Source organism: Pinus tabuliformis, chromosome X (genome assembly GCF_031772625.1).
Source record: "Pinus tabuliformis cultivar Carrire ecotype Pingquan chromosome X, CPIR1, whole genome shotgun sequence".
NCBI lineage: Eukaryota > Viridiplantae > Streptophyta > Pinopsida > Pinales > Pinaceae > Pinus > Pinus tabuliformis.
Window position 1 is genome coordinate 1,625,856,765 of NC_142308.1, and position 17,119 is coordinate 1,625,873,883.

Consider the following 17,119-nt stretch of genomic DNA (forward strand, 5'->3'; position numbering starts at 1 on the left):
TCTGCTGGCTCTGCTCAGCTCTATTGGCTCTGCTCAGCTCTGCTGGCTCTGCTAGCTCTGCTCTGCTCAGCTCTGTTGGCTCTGCTAGCTCTGCTATGCTCAGCTCTGCTGGCTCTACTAGCTCTACTATGCTCAGCTCTGCTCAGCTCTGCTGGCTCTGCTAGCTCTTCTCTACTTAGCTCTGCTCAGCACTCCTGGCTCTGCTAGCTCTGCTCTGCTCAACTTTGCTAAACTATGAAGAAGAAGAATTGATCGAGAATGTCTCATACCATTCTCCACTCACCCGAAGTCAGACTCAGAGTGCGTATCACTGGTTCCAGACCAGTCTCAACTGACCCAAAGTCAGTGTCATAGTAGGTACCACTCCTACTACTGGTCCCAAACCAGTATCGTAGTCTCAGAGAGTGTAACACTGGTCCCAGACCAGTCTCAGCGGACCTGAAGTCAGTGTCATAGAATGTACCACTCTCACTGGTCCTAGACCAATACTGCACTGACACGAAGTAAGTCTCGGAGTATGTACCACTGGTCCCAGACCAGTCTCAGCCGACCCGAAGTCAATGTCATAGTATGTACAACTCCTACCACTGGTCCCAGACCAGTATCGCAGGCTCAGAGAGTGCACTACTGGTCCTAGATCAGTCTCAACCGACCCGAAGTCAGCATCATAGTATGTACGACTCTCACTGGTCCCAGACCAGTCCTGCACTGACACGAAGTCAGTCTCGGAGTATGTACCACTGGTCCCAGACTAGTCTCAGCTGACCCGAAGTTAGCGTCATAGTATGTACATCTCCTACCACTGGTCCCAGACCAATATTGCAGGTTCAGAGAGTGTACTACTAGTCCCAGACCAGTCTCAACCGACCCGAAGTCAGCGTCATAGTATGTACGACTCTCACTGGTCCCAGACCAGTCCTGTACTGACACGAAGTTAGTCTTGGAGTATGTACCACTAGTCCCAGACCAGTCTCAGCCGAACCGAAGTCAGCGTCATAGTATGTACAACTCCTACCACTAGTCCTAGACCAGTTTCATTGATCCCAGATCAATGGAGGTCATCCTAGTGTAGGGAGTATGGTAGATACAACGATGCATCCATCGGTACTACTATGGTCCCTAACATCTTTTCCCTACTCATTGATCAGATGAGAGGTACTTCCCATGAGTCCCAGACTGCATGGGTAGGATGCCTCGACAGGAGAACTTAATCAATCCTGTCCTCACAGGAGAAAACATCAATCCTGCTATAATCACAATGGAGAACACATCAATCCAGGCCTCACAGGAGAACACATCAATCCTGCTACAATCGCCATGGAGAACACATCAATCCAGGCCTCACAGGAGAACTAATCATCCTTCTACACAAGAGAGCGAATCATCTTGTCCCAAAAGAGAGCGAATCATCTTGTTCCAGTGCACACAACCAGGGGAGGGTGAGTCACCCTATGGTCGTATGTTGCTCCAGTAGAACTGCAAGCCCCCCAGAGCTCCCAGAGCTCAATGTATGCAACATGCAGGACCCTTTTACAAAGGCCTCTCGATGACTCCAAGTCGTTTGGGAAAATCACAAATTTGATCTTTCCTCGGGGCTCTGTCGTGTACATCATCTCAGTGCGATAGAGCCTCCTTGATCATCGACTTACCATATCCCAGATAAGGCAGTATTTGATGTCTATCTGCTGGAACAATTGTCAAATACGAGATTCCTCAATAATTGAATCCCACCTCTAGTTGTCACAGAGAATCACAGTGGTATTCATCATGTGTACAAACAGCTCACTGAAGAGCTTCAACAACCAGACTACCTCACAGAAGGCCATACTATCAGTAATGTATTCTACTTAGAGTCACTGACTTCTGCTTCCGGCTCATCCAGGATATCGAGGTAGATTCCAAAGAGAAACAGCACTGAGAAGTGCTCTAATGATCCTCCATATTGCCTGCCCACTCATCATTCAAATAATCACGTGGTTTCATATTACCGATAGTGTATCTCAATCCATGAGAGATTGTGCCCTGAAGATATCTCAGAAGATTCTTGGCACCAATCCAGTGAGGCTCAAATATGAGCTCACCATGCTAACTACATCCCATATGTCCAGACGGAGGTTCTCCAAGTACATCAATGCGAATGAGTTTATGAAACTCAAAGGCATTTCCCAAATCTGGTCCGACATCATTACCATATAACTTTTGAAAGTTAAGATCCTCGAGGCAGTCACAAGCTTGCAGCTTATCTTTCCACATTCAGAATCCAACTCCCTCTATCTCCTATAAATGAGAGGGTCTGCACCTGTTAGACATAGGTGCTGGTATGAGAGGTTTATCAGCCACAACCTTTGAGTAATGGTTTGGATCAATTTCACTCCTAGTGAATCTCAGCTGCATTAGACAGCTATACTATGCCTGAGGTGTTTTGCTTCAAGCCATAGAGGGATTTCTTCCACCTGTATACATGAGATTCCTGATCATGAGTCTCAAACTCCTCGGGCTGTTCCAAGCCTGTGGACCTGCTGCATGAGGGGAGTGATCCCCTTATAATATTTTCCTTCGGTACATTTCAGACATGTACGTTCATGGTCCTTTTTGAATTCAGGTATCCTAGTCACCATATGACTCACAGACCTCCAGTGCTAAGTCAATGGACATGGTCCCCAATGGACTTCCTGCAACTTGATACAACCCTGAACTCAAAAACATCTTTGAAAGATCTATTTTAAAACATGTACCTTTCCATCGATAAGTGCCACCCTGTAACCTTTGACTTCCATTTCCGAGATGGACATCAGGTTCTTGTTGTGATCAGGTACATAAAAGAGATTCTGGGGTTTCTTGCTTTCGTGGAAGAGTTGACCATTTCCTTAATGACCTGCATTACCAGTCATTCCTTTGATTATTGAAGATGTCCCAGGAATCATTGTTATCTTCATCAAGAGATGTGTCTCTTCCATTCAGACACTCCTTTGCATAACGACCGAACTTATTTCAACAAGGCGTATGCCTTTCCTTCCACCCTTAGATCCGAACTTGCTAATGAAGTGATCTTTAGATGGGTCATCAAAAACTTCCGCTACACCATTCTGATAACATTCTCTGCTTCTACTTCACCCTAGGTGAATTATGAGGAACCCATTGATCCTTCTGTCTTGTCCCAACTGTCTTTGGTGATTTCTCTTTCACTCTTGCTTGGGCATTGTCTTCACCTCAGCTCTGATCCCATGTTAAGTTTAGGTATGTTCTATGCTAGAGCAATTTATTTAAATTTTCACAGTTAGCAATCACATCAACATTAAGATAAATTGCAGATAGAACATAAATATAAATTGCAGAAGACAAGCCAAGGCAAGAGGACACAAGATATGGCGCGAGCCAGGGTCAAACCCCACAATGTGTGGGGAAACCATTTGATCAAATCTTCTTTTATCTTCAAAGTTCAGTAGAGAAAGAGAGAGAGAGTACATTTACAACAGAAGTCAACGCTTTGACTTATCTATATCTGAGCATAGATCATCTCCTATAGTGATGAGATCAGTTGAAGACATTCTACTTCAACTGATACCTAGCATCGTGCTGCATCTGGTTCTCTAGTTGCACCACTGCATACTGTACCATGCTGCTCTAATCATGATTATCATCATGCTGTCCATGTCCATGATTTTATCCATCATAATGCTGCTCAAAATAATGTGCATCATCATCATGCTGCTGCCCCTGCTAATGTATCATTGTACTGCCCATGCACATGATCTTATCATGTTGCTGCCCTTCATGTTTATGATCTTATAATGCTGCCTATGCATCATCATCATGCTGTCCTATATGTCCATGATCTCATGTTGCCCTTTATGTCCATGATCTCATTCATCATGATGCTCATGATCTCATACATCATGCATCATGCTTCTCACACTGCCCATCTACATCATGCTGCTCTTACTGCCCATATACATCATCCATGACCTAGACTATGAGAGTATTGACCCAATACATACATAGCTCACAGCTGCATCCTTATGACTACACCTAATACATTCTAGATGTTTACCGCGTATATATTTGCCAGTATATATATGTCCATTTGCTGCGTATTGACCAGAGTGAATGTTGCTGCCATGACAACGTTATATATCAGTCTCTGCATATACATAACAGTATATGAGTTTCCATGACTGTGCATATATATGGTGCCTTCATTAACAGAGTTAAGGGCTGCTTGGATAGTGTACTATGCCTCCGTATATGACTGAGTTAAGGGCTATTCCTATTGACTGCATATAACAACGTACTTCATAAACAACGTATTACTGTTTCATATACCTTGCTGCGTAGGTTATCTCAATGATCAGCGTATATATATATTATATATATATATATATTATATATATATATATATATATATATATATATATATATATATATATATATATATATATATTTATATATATATATATATCTATATCTAGATATATATATATATATATATATATATATATATATATATATATATATATATATATATATATATTGCTACGTTCATTGCCTGGGTATATATATAGGTATTTGCCATTGCCTTCATGACTGTGTGATGACAGCGTATCTATGTTTTTTTTTTGTTATTTCATTGACCAATGTTATGTCCCATTGACCTGCGTCTGGGTGCTTCATGAAGATCGTAGATAACAGCGACTGTGGTTATGACTGTGGCTAGGTGAGCAGCGTATATCATTGCTGCGTTCATCTCAGCATCCAACAAGCAACATTTGTATATGTATTGACTGTGGGTAGGTGGGCAGCATATTTCATTGTTGCGTTCATCTTAGCATCCAACGAGCAACATTTGTATATGTATTGACTGTGGCTAGGTGGGCAGCGTATTTCATTGCTGCGTTCATCTCAGCAACCAACGAGAAGTGTTTGTATATGTATTGACTGCGGCTAGGTGGGCAGCGTATTTCATTGCTGTGTTAATCTCAACATCCAACGAGGAGCGTTTGTATATGTATTGACTGCGGCTGGGTCTACTGCAGCTAGGGCATTCAACTTATTCTCTTTTGTGTCTTCTCCTTCTCCAAAAACGCAAGACGTGGAGAGGAGGAGTTCACATGGAGAATGTATGTCCCTAATGACTCCAAATCCTCTCTTATTTATACTAAAAATGTAGAGGTTGAATAGACACGTCGGTTGGGCTTCTAGAGCCTACATAAGAGCTGGTTGGCTTGATAATAATTACATAAACAAAATAAATTCATATCTCCATAAATACTTATCGGAATCGGATGATCTTTGGATCAATCCTACACCTCTCGATGAGAGGGATCCAATAAAAATATCAGCTTCCATAAATAAGCCGACCCACATTGAGTTTGGCTCTAGTTGCCAATTTAACACTCCCTCTCAACTAGGGAGAACTCCATCCATTGATCCATAAGTCCGACTGTACTATCTCTGCCATCAATGCCCTACACTATTCTACCCAACTCTGCTCAGATCTGTTGGCTTTGCTCTACTTTGCTCAGCTCTTCTAGCTTTGCTCTACTCTGCTCAGCTCTGCTGGCTCTGCTAGCTTTGCTCTGGTCAGCTCTGCTGGCTCTACTAGCTCAGCTCTGGTCAGCTCTGCTGGCTCTACTAGCTCAGCTCTGGTAAGCTCTTCTCAACGCTGCTGGCTCTGCTAGCTCAGCTCAACTTTGCTAGCTCTGCTCAGTGCTGCTAGCTCTGCTAGCTCAGCTCTGCTCAGCTCTGCTAGCTCTGCTCTGCTCTGTTCTGCTTTGCTGGCTCTACTAGCTTTACTCTGCTCAGCTCTGCTGGCTCTACTAGCTCTGCTCTTCTCAGCTCTACTCAGCGCTGCTGACTCTGCTAGCTCTTCTCAGCTCTGCTCTACTTAGATCTGCTCAGCGCTACTAGCTCTGCTTTGCTGAACTATGAAGAAGAAGAATTGATTGAGAATGTCTCATACCATTCTCCACTCACCTGAAGTCAGACTCAGAGTCCGTATCACTGGTCCCAGACCAGTCTAAACCGACCCAAAGTCAGTGTCATAGTAGGTACCACTCCTACTACTGGTCCCAAACCAGTATTGTAGTCTCAGAGAGTGTACCACTGGTCCCAGACCAGTCTCAGCAGACCCGAAGTCAGTGTCATAGAATCTACCACTCTCACTGGTCCTAGACCAGTACTGCACTGACACGAAGTCGGTCTCGGAGTATGTACCACTAGTCCCAGACGAGTCTCAGTCGACCCAAAGTTAGTTTCATAGTATGTACAACTCCTACCACTGGTCCCAGACCAGTATCGCAGGTTCAGAGAGTGCACTATTGGTCCTAGACCAGTATTAACCGACCCGAAGTCAGCATCATAGTATGTACGACTCTCACTAGTCCCAGACCAGTCCTGCACTGACAGGAAGTCAGTCTCGGAGTATGTACCACTGGTCCCAGACCAGTCTCTTCCGACCCGAAGTCAGCGTCATAGTATGTACATCTCCTACCACTGGTCCCAGACCAGTATTGCAGGTTCAGAGAGTGTGCTACTAGTCCCAGACCAGTCTCAACCGACCCGAAGTCAGCATCATAGTATGTACAACTCTCACTGGTCACAGACCAGTCCTGCACTGACATGAAGTCAGTCTTGGAGTATGTACCACTGGTCCCAGACCAGTCTCAACCGACCGGAAGTCAGCTTCATATTATGTACAACTCCTACCACTGGTCCCAGACTAGTTTCATTGATCCCAGATCAATGGAGGTCATCCTAGCATAGGGAGTATGGTAGATACAACGATGCATCCATTGGTACTACTATGGTCCCTAGCTTCATTTCCCTGCTCATTAATCAGATGAGAGGTACTTCCCATGAGTCCCAGACTGGATGGGTAGGATGCCTCGACAGGAGAACTTAATCAATCCTGTCCTCACAGGAGAAAACATCAATCCTGCTACAATCACCATGGAGAACACATCAGTCCAGGCCTCACAGGAGAACACATCAATCCTGCTACAATCACCATGGAGAACACATCAATCCAGGCCTCATAGGAGAACTAATCATCCTGCTACACAAGAGAGCGAATCATCTTGTCCCAAAAGAGAGCGAATCATCTTGTTCCAGTGCGCACCACCAGGGGAGGGTGAGTCACCCTGTGGTCGTATGTTGCTCCAGTAGAACTGCAAGCCCCCCCAGAGCTCCCAGAGCTCAATGTATGTAACATGCAGGACCCTTTTACAAAGGTCTCTCGATGACTCCAAGTCGTTTGGGAAAATCACAAAGTTGATCTTTCCTCGGGGCTCTGTCGTGTACATCATCTCAGTGCGATAGAGCCTCCTTGATCATCGAATTACCATATCCCAGATAAGGCAGTATTTGATTTATATCTGCTGGAGCAATTGTCGAATACGAGATTCCTCAATAATCGAATCCCACCTCTAGCTGTCACAGAGAATCACAGAGGTATTCATCATGTGTACAAACAGCTCACTGAAGAGCTTCAACAACCAGACTGCCTCACAGAAGGCCATACTATCAGTAATGTATTCTGCTTAGAGTCACCGACTTCTGCTTCCGGCTCATCCAGGATATCGAGGCAAATTCCAAAGAGAAACAACACTGAGAAGTGCTCTAGTGATCCTCCATACTGCCTGCCCACTCATCATTCAAATAATCATGTGGTTTCATATTTCCGACAGTGTATCTCAATCCATGAGAGATTGTGCCCTGAAGATATCTTAGAAGATTCTTGGCACCAATCCAGTGAGGCTCAAATATGAGCTCACCATGCTAACTACATCCCATATGTCCAGACGGGGGTTCTCCAAGTACATCAATGCGAATGAGTTTATGAAACTCAAAGGCATTTCCCAAATCTTGTGTGACATCATTACCATATAACTTTTGAAAGTTAAGATCCTTGAGGCAGTCACAAGCTTGCAGCTTATCTTTCCACATTCAGAATCCAACTCCCTCTATCTCCTATAAATGAGAGGGTCTGCACCTATTAGACATAGGTGCTGGTATGAGAGGTTTATCATCCACAACCTTTGAGTAATGGTTTGGATCGGTTTCACTCCTAGTGAATCTCAGCTGCATTAGACAGCTATATTATGCCCGAGGTGTTTTGCTTCATGCCATAGAGGGATTTCTTCCACCTGTATACATGAGATTCCCGATCATGAGTCTCAAACTCCTCGGGTTGTTCCAAGCCTATGGACCTGCTGCATGAGGGGAATGATCCCCTTATAATATTTTCCTTCGGTACATTTCAGACATGTACCTTCATGCTCCTTTTTGAATTCAGGTATCCTAGTCACCATCTGACTCACAGACCTCCGGTGCTAAGTCAATGGACATGGTCCCCAGTGGACTTCCTGCAACTTGATACAACCCTGAACTCAAAAACATCTTTGAAAGATCTATTTTCAAACACGTACCTTTCCATCGATAAGTGCCACCTTGTAACCTTTGACTTCCATTTCCGAGATGGACATCAGGTTCTTCTTGTGATCAGGTACATAAAAGAGATTCTGGGGTTTCTTGCTTTTGTGGAAGAGTTGACCATTTCCTTGATGACCTGCATTACCAGTCATTCCTTTGATTATTGAAGATGTCCCAGGAATCATTGTTATCTTCATCAAGAGATGTGTCTCTGCCATTCAGACACTCCTTTGCATAACGGCCGAACTTATTTCAACAAGGCATCTGCCTTTCCTTCCACCCTTAGATCCAAACTTCCTAATGAAGTGATCTTTAGATGGGTCATCAGAAACTTCCGCTGCGCCATTCTGATAACATTCTCTGCTTCGACTTCACCCTAGGTGAATTATGAGGAACCCATTGATCCTTCTGTCTTGTCCCAACTGCCTTTGGTGATTGCTCTTTCACTCTTGCTTGGGCATTGTCTTCAGCTCAGCTCCGATCCCATGTTAAGTTTAGGTATGTTCTATGCTAGAGCAATTTATTTAAATTTTCACAGTTAGCAATCACATCAGCATTAAGATAAACTGCAGATAGAACATAAATATAAATTGCAGAAGACAAGCCAAGGCAAGAGGACACAAGATATGGCGCGAGCCAGGGACAAACCCCACAATGTGTGGGGAAACCCTTTGATCAAATCTTCTTTTATCTTCAAAGTTTAGCAGAGAAAGAGAGAGAGAGTACATTTACAACAGAAGTCAACACTTTGACTTATCTAGATCTGAGCATAGATCATCTCCTATAGTGATGAGATCAGTTGAAGACATTCTACTTCAACTGATACCTAGCATCGTGCTGCATCTGATTCTCTAGTTGCACCACTGCATACTGTACCATGCTGCTCTAATCATGATTATCATCATGCTGCCCATGTCCATGATTTTATCCATCATAATGCTGCTCAAACTAATGTGCATCATCATCATGCTGCTGCCCCTGCTAATGTATCATTGTACTGCCCATGCACATGATCTTATCATGTTGTTGCCCTTCATGTTTATGATCTTATAATGTTGCCTATGCATCATCATCATGCTGTCCTATATGTCCATGATCTCATTCATCATGATGCTCATGATCTCATACATCATGCATCATGCTGCTCACACTTCCCATCTACATCATGCTGCTCTTACTGCCCATATACATCATCCATGACCTAGACTATGAGAGTATTGACCCAATACATACATAGCTCACAGCTGCATCCTTATGACTACACCTAATACATTCTAGATGTTTACCGCGTATATATTTGCCAGTATATATATGTCCATTTGCTGCGTATTGACCGGAGTGAATGTTGCTGCCATGACAGTGTTATATATCAGTCTCTGCATATACATAACAGTATATGAGTTTCCATGACTGTGCATATATATGGTGCCTTCATTAACATAGTTAAGGGCTGCTTGGATAGTGTAATATGCCTCTGTATATGACTGAGTTAAGGGCTATTCCTATTGACTGCATATAACTACGTACTTCATAAACAACGTATTACTGTTTCATATACCTTGCTGTGTAGGTTATCTCAATGATTAACGTATATATACATTGCTACGTTCATTGCCTGGGTATATATATAGGTATTTGCCATTGCCTTCATGACTTTGTGATGACAACGTATCTATGTTTTTTTTTTGTTATTTCATTGACCAACGTTATGTCCCATTTCCTACGTCTGGGTGCTTCATGAAGATAGTAGATAACAGCGACTGTGGTTATGACTGTGGCTAGGTGAGCAGCGTATATCATTGTTGCATTCATCTCAGCATCCAACAAGCAACATTTGTGTATGTATTGACTGTGGCTAGGTGGGTAGCGTATTTCATTGCTGCGTTCATCTCAGCATCCAACGAGCAGCATTTGTATATGTATTGACTGTGGCTAGGTGGGCAGCGTATTTCATTGCTGCGTTCATCTCAACATCCAACGAGCAACGTTTGTATATGTATTGACTGCAGCTAGGTGGGCAACGTATTTCATTGCTGCATTCATCTCATCATCCAACGAGCAACGTTTGTATATGTATTGACTGCGGCTGGGTCTACTGCAGCTAGGGCATCCAACTTGTTCTATGTTGTGTCTTCTCCTTCTCCAAAAACCCAAGACGTGGAGAGGAGGAGTTCACATGGAGAATGTGTGTCCCTAATGACTCCAAATCCTCTCTTATTTATACTAAAAAAGTAGAGGTTGAATAGACACGTCGGTTGGGCTTCTAGAGCCTACATAAGAGCTGGCCAGCTTGATAATAATTACATAAACAAAATAAATTCATATCTCCATAAATACTTATTGGAATCGGATGATCTTTGGATCAATCCTACACCTCTCGACGAGAGGGATCCAATAAAAATATCAGCTGCCATAAATAAGCCGACCACATGGAGTTTGGCCCTAGTTGCCAATTTAACAGATATAGATATAGATATACATATACATATACATATACATTTACATACACATACACATACACATATACATATATATATACGCCATTGTGTTTGACAGGTCTTGTGAAGAATCATTCTTATGGAAGAATGATTGTATAAAAAAAAATTAATTGATGTAAATGCGAATGGCTAGATGGATGGCATAATAAGTTGTCCAGTGAGATTCCTAGATGAAAGAGAAATAAATGGGGTAGGGGAAAGCCCTAGATGATTGATGATTTTAATGTCATAAATATATGACTTTTGTATGCTGATGTTGTATCTTGCGGATGACAAGGAAATGCTAATGGTTTTGGAAACATGTATATTAACTAATGATCAAAATCCTTGATTGTAGAATTGGGAATGTACTCTAATAATTGTCGTGTTGATTCCAAAAGAGATTTTGGTGGAGTAGATAAGATCAAATGATAATCTAGCTGAGAAACCCAAAAAGTTTGCTGGCTGATAATCACTAAGCAATGGCTTTGCCTTATAGGGCTAAGAAATCCACTATAGACTATGCTAGTTTACAACTTCTAAGAGGTGAAGGCACCTAGGGATATGGAATAATAACACGTGATGGTAATTCCACACTTTCTCTGAGCTGGTAATACTTGAAGCTTAACAATCTTCTTATCTTTGGTTACTAAAAACTAGGGCTTTTGGGCATTCACTTGAAAATAACATCAATATTTTAATTGTTATGAGGGAGGTAAACAACCACTATAGCGTGATTGTGATGGAAATTTGATCAAATAAGGTAGTAAAAAATTGTAGTCGGAGATTGGTAAGCTAGAGGAGGGTGGATCCCACTATGACTTGCGCCTGCGGTATGTGATAAAGGATAGTCGCAATTGGGACTGTGATGGAGGGAAGTCGCATTTGGAAATGTGACTCAATGAAGGGAAATATGATTGTTTCCAGTCTCATCTAGAAATGCAATCAAATGAAGAGAAATGTGATTGAGTCATAAATGAAAATGTTGTTTAAAGAAAAAAGTGTGATTGAGACACAATTTTGCTCCATTCTTGATTATTTGATTAATTCACACCTTTACTGCACTTTAGTTTTCCCAAAATTTTTGAAAGATAACGCTGGTCTTAGATCAACAATACTCCATAACAAATTCTGTTGAATTTTCTATGAAAGCTGCATGAAACCTATCCCGATATGCTAATGGTCCTTTAGTGTTTGAAATTATTCTTCGAGCACATAAACATCATATTAGGGAAATTATCGAGAAGGACCTCCATCCAAAATCACTTGGAGTAATATATTCGTCAGAGTAATTTTATGTGTTAGAGGTTCTACAATGGTTTCAACAAACTGTCACAGAACTGGGTCTAATCCACTAACCACCTTATCAATCCTTGATGACAAAGCATTGAATGTAAAAGCTATCCATGATTGACTTTCTCATATCACTTAGTATTATCTTAGTTCCTTGTGCTTTGATAGATTAAGATAAATATTTTCATTTGGTCTTTCATTGCCCAACATTATTTTAGCTTTCCTTCAAGGGTATATACTTGACACAATCATGTGATGTAGAGTATTCAATTGTGTGCAGAGCTTAATTATGCTTAAATGGATTGGATCATGTCAATGTTTTTCATCCAAGGATTTTTATCCTGTGTCTTTCTTTCTATAGATAATTTTAGCTACAATTTTGTTTTGGTATTATGTTAGAGTTGGAGCTAGAGGTACTGAATTTGCTATAGAACACATCTATTTAAAGATTCAAATGCAGTGAAGTTGTAGAATAGTGTTAAGACCATCCATAAGGATTATGAGATGATGAAGTCTTACCAACCAACATAAAATGAGAAACCAAGCCATTATCTCTTGAAGCTGATATTAGTGTTCAATCCTTGTCCAAGATTGATTATTAGACATAAAAAAATACTTTTTTAAGCCTTGATTCAACCCACATCATAACAATGTTTCTTGTAATGAACTTGAGCTGATAAGAGACCATATGTCACTAGTAAGTGTTAAGTTCTCCACCCATTGATGAGATCAAACTCCTTAAATATTGTTCTAGGATATCTATTGTTGAAAGAACCGCTTTTACCTTAGCCATAAGATTTGATATTTTATTAAGATCCAATATTTTGTCAAGGAAAGGTTTCAATTCTTATGGTACAATTTTTGATCCAATGAGACAAAAATTGCAAGTGCTTTATAATTCTAACATGATGAAAAAGGGGTAGATAAAGATTCATCCTTTATCACTTATCCTTGACATCCTCCACAATAAAAGGATGTTTACATGTAATGTTCGTTCATATGAAAGGTGAATAGATAAGAATTGTAATCCATTTTCTACTTTACAACACCTGTGATTTCTATTGTGCCAAATCCTTTAATATTCTAGATTGGTTTTCTGAATTTTCTATGAGCTTGTTTCCAATAAGCTAGCAAGTTTAGGTGTTTTGGCAAGTTGATTTTGGTACTTATCTCACACTTCACAAGGAAACTTCCTAGACATGTTTAATTTTTTCTCAGTCCTATCCTTTGCGGGTGATATAAGTCCCACTACTCCTCCTACAAATGCTAGATGAACTTCATGTGTTATCTCTCCAATATCACCATCAAATAGGACTATATGATAATTCATCAATGCTATTATTCCTTATTAACCACTTCATTATTTTGCACATTCAATAATGCTATATAGGCAAAATGTTGTATAAATATTGCTTTCTAGGCAGCAACACCTAACAAATTTTTTGGTCTGATTGTAATCTCACCCAAACCCTGAACATATAGGAAATGTATAAGAATAGTCCTCATAGACTCTTAAAATAAAGTACCCTTCACCTCTGTAATCATGATTAGAGGAGAAATGTTGAATGACCTTTTGCAAAATTGATTAGATGCAAATGATGTAAACCCTAATGTATCTATAAAAAAAGAAATGAGGATGAAATAAGGAAAGCATGCATGGACAATGTGTCCTATGAAAATATGCACAAATATAGCCTCTAATCTCAATTAGGTCATTAAAGGGGTTTTGACCATTTCAAGCCATGAGAATACTGTTGAAACCTTGAAACATATGAGGGAAACAAAAATTAGGTATTTAAACTAAAATTTTTGTGGGGTATTGTAGCAGATACAATATGAAGAATTCAAATCTATGAAATATTGGGAGTGAGTGGGATATATACTTGGGTATAAGGGTAGAATATTTTCATTGCCTCAAGTAAAGTTAAAGAAAAAAACATTAAAGGATACCCATGACTCTTCAATGATGGGAGATACTGGGTTCCTTCGAGCATATCAAAGGATCAATTTTTTTTTTTGGAAGGAACGAAGAAAGATATTTAAAAATTGGTAAGAGAATGTAAGGTTTTATAGATAAATAAATGAGAGATGGTAAAATATCCATAGTTTCTTTAGCAATTACACTTGTCGAATCAAATATGGGAAGAGATATTAATGAGATTAATTGCAAGGTTACCAAAATATGAAGGTAAGCATGCCATTTTTCTAGTCATTGATAAAATCACATAATATCGATTATGTGAACTTCAAAATATATACATAGAGAGCCAAGTGCTAGAAGTGTTCATGAAGAAAATTCAAAGAATTCATGGTTATTCTAAAGTAATAGTAAGTGACATAGATCCAAAATTCACACAATTTTTTTGGAAAGAATTATGGAAGATGAGTGGAATAATGCCAACAATGACTTGAGCATATCATCCACAAATAGATGGTAAAAAATAAATAGTTAACAAATACTTTGACGGTTACCTATGATGTAATTTTTTAAATAAGAAATATGAATGGATGAAGTGAATTCCTATGGAAAAATGGTAGTCTAATATTATGTATCAAACAAATACTAAAATGATCCCATTTTTGGCCCTTTATGGATATCCAACTCTTAGTATTTCATAATTTTTGCAACATAATTCCAAACTATATGCAATAGAGTCAGATATGGGATTCAACTGCGTTAAGTAAGTAATTCATCTATGATGATTTCCATGAGACTAATTTCTCATGGTTTTTGAATAGTCCACTTAGCACTCATTGCATCAGGTGATGCTCACAGGGGTGAAGAAGTGGGATTGAAACTAGTGAAATAAATCACATAGCATCAATCATCACTTCCTGGGCTTGCACCCGGTAACCAAAACTTATCGGGAGGTCACCCATCCTAGATCACCTCTGGCTCAAGTGTGCTTAACTGTGGAGTTTTCCCCACAATCAAGCCCACTTAGCTTGCTACCCCATTTTCAAAACCCTAGCAAGTATTGTGCCTCATGAACCATTCAAGTAGAGTTCCCTTCACTCTTTTGAATTAAGTATTGGGGGTTTTCGCAGTGCATTATATTAGATATCATTTTTTGGGATTCAACTGCGTTAAGTAAGCCATTCATCTATGACCATTTCCATGATAGGTAGTCATAAGTGACTAATTTCTCATGATTTTTGAATAGTCCACTTAACACTCATTGCATTAGGTGAGATTCAACTGCGTTAGGTAAGTCATTCATCTATGACCATTTCCATGAGAGGTAGTCATAACTGACTAATTTATTATGATTTTGGAATAGTCCACTTAGCGCTCATTGCATCAGGTGATGCTCACAGGGGTGAAGAAGTGGGATTGAAACTAGAGAAATAAATCACACAGCATCAATCATCACTTTCGAGGCTTGCACCCAATAACCAGGACTTCCTGAGAGGTCACCCATACCAGATCGCCTCTTGATCAAGCGCACTTAACTGTGAAGTTTTCCCCACAATCAAGCCCAATTAGCTTGCTACCCCATTTACAAAACCTTAGCAAGTATTGTGCCTCATGAACCATTCATGTAGAGTTCCCTTCACTCTTTTGAATCAAGTATTGGGGGTTTTCTCAGTGCATTATATTAGATATCTTTTTTTGGGATTCAACTGCGTTAAGTAAGTCATTCATCTATGACCATTTCCATGAGAGGTAGTCATAATTGACTAATTGTCTTTTTAAGTTTTACATTATGCCATATTCTTGCCCATACTCTAACCCTTTCCTTAAGCTATCTTCCAATTTTACCTCAGTTCGCCAAGTTCAAAATGCTACATTCGTTATGGTGGTCTGGGAATATCTGAACCTTTTGTCAAATTGAGAATGTCTGAATATTTTATAGTTGGAATGTGAAATGAATAGATTTTGTTAGAAAATTAACAACATTACATAATTTGTGCATTTGAATGAATACTTTACCAATTGCAGGTTTCAATAGGATACCAACTTGTTTTGACTATTGTGTGGGTGTTGTAGAATTTTTCGTCAACAACAGTTGCTACATAATTTTTCATCAACAATAGTTGTTTCAAAATTTTTCTTCAATATAGAGCCTTTAAGTGGGAGTATTAATTTTTGTTATGTTTTCTTGTACCCATGTGACCAAGGTAAAAAAGTATACACTGTTGCATTATTTATTATCAACAACAACATTGACGTAAACATTCTGATAATTGTTTTACTAAATTTTAAACTGTCTATTGTTTTGCCACATAATACATAATGAACATTGTTCATTGACATGCCATCATTACACATTTAACCACCTAGCTTGAATATAAGGTATGGATAAACCAATTAATGAAACAATTAGAGTAGTTAATGGTTATGTAAAGAACTTATATTTTTGAAGTGGTAAAGATGCTATTTTTCTTGTATGTGAGGAAAGAACAATTAGGAATCAATTTTAACACTTTTTCTAGAATTGTGTAACCACGTGAGGTAGATAGCTAGTTAGTTCTTCCAACTCTCGTATCTGAGGAACAAATTGAGTATGTGGAAGGCAGGAAAATTCTCAACAACATCATTGAAGCTCACGAGGTGGTTCACTCACTTAAGAGCAATAGGCAGGTAGGTATGATTATGCAACTTGACCTAGAAAAGGCTTAAGATAAACTAAGTTGGGATTACATCAGGAGAGTTCTTATAGCATATGGCTTTGACCATAACTGGGTAAGATGGGTAATGGCCCTTGTAACTACCGCTAGTTTTTCAATCCTATTAAATGGCTCACCTACAAAACCCTTTAACCCTACGAGAGGTCTCAGACAAGGAGATCCACTCTCACCCTTCCTCTTTATTCTCATGATGGAAGGGCTTGGCAAAGCTATCAAATCTGCCAAAGCAGAAGGCATAATCCAGGGTCTCAAACTCACCATGAACGGAGATGCTTTGACCCATCAAC